Genomic DNA, 1496 nt, shown 5'->3' on the forward strand with positions numbered 1-1496 from the left:
TCACCTCACCTCACCTCACCTCACCTCTCCTGTGGTGCTGCTAATTCCCTGAGCTTGTTTAGGTGTCTCTGAAGTTCCTCCTTGCTTTTGACTACCTAAATTAGTTCGATGTCACCAGCAGGCTCATTGGCCTCTATTTCCAAGCCATGTATCAGCCTGTTAACCAGCACAACACATCTGGGACTAAGCCCTGAACCATGACCTCCTGACATAATTGACCATTTAATCCTCCATTTGCTTTCTCCTAGGACAGCTGTAGAACCACCACAGTAGTTTCCCAGTCATCCTGTGATTCCTTATTTCCCTCAGGAGGCTCTTTAGACTTTGTTAAAAACCCCCTGGATGTCCAAATGCGCCATGCCCTTCAAGGCTTCTTCATCCACCCTTTTCCTTACATGGCCACTGAGTGGCAATCCCTCTCTGAGACCTTTCTTCTCCCCAAGCAGCTGAGTCCATGCTCTCCTACCATGAGAAATCTCCCTGAAACTTCATTATCCTGGTTTTAAATATTATTTCAAACTAATTTCCCCAGGACACACATCAGGAGGGATGACATGTAATTCTCCCAGTCTCATCTTAAGGCTTTTTGAATAGAAGTGTAACTTTCCCCATATCCCAGTCTTTGCTTCTTTTCCTTAGTAAGCCAATCAAGACCTATCTAAATTGCTTTAAAATGCCTGAGAGAACAGATTATCTGAAAGCAGAGAGGCCTTAGCTCTTCTCTTTGTGGAGTGGGGCTTGGTGCAGTATTTCAAATACAGTTTTTTCACCTGAAAATGTGGTGCATCTCTCATGAGGTGCAGAACAAAAGTGGGTTTGACCAGAAGAGCCATTCCTTGCTAAGCCACACACAGAACACTAACTGCATCATCTCCAGTCAGGATTCAGGCAGCAGATATGGATGGGGAAAAAAAATGAATCCTTGTCAGAAAAGGTTTTAGGGGAAAAAGCTGTCATTGCTCTGTCTTGATTGTGCTGCAAGCCTGGCCCAGTTAGAGCCAATTTTGTCAGCAGGTAGCTTGAGATTCCTATTCTTCAAAGTTTTTTGGTCATTTAGAAGTGATGGCAGAGTGGTTTCCTAGGGCTCTGCATCATCAAATAGTCATGGGGAAGCCCCCAGCCCTTCTCAGCCATCCTGTCAGAGCTACGTGGGAATTAAATTGATGTTTTGATTGAAAGGGCAGCAGAAATTAGAGGATCAAATCTCTTAAGTGGTCCCTAAGCCTGGGAATAGGAGGAAGCTGTGGGGGTCTGACTGAGCCCCCCTGTGTGATGGAGGAGCAGGATGGTTGCCACCAGCCCCAAGTACAGGGACCAAGAGGCATGAAAGTGGGGTGGCCACCACAAACAGGCATCCTTCAAATGGAAATCTGGGTCTATCCTTACCTTAATCCAGTTCAGCCTCTGGCTCTGCTTGCAGAGAGATACAAAGGGCCCTGGACCATCTCAGGGGCATATCAACAAATCTGCTGCCAAGCCAAGGACCACCCCAGACC

This window comes from Acanthisitta chloris, unplaced genomic scaffold (genome assembly GCF_000695815.1).
Source record: "Acanthisitta chloris isolate BGI_N310 unplaced genomic scaffold, ASM69581v1 scaffold7151, whole genome shotgun sequence".
Classification (NCBI taxonomy): domain Eukaryota; kingdom Metazoa; phylum Chordata; class Aves; order Passeriformes; family Acanthisittidae; genus Acanthisitta; species Acanthisitta chloris.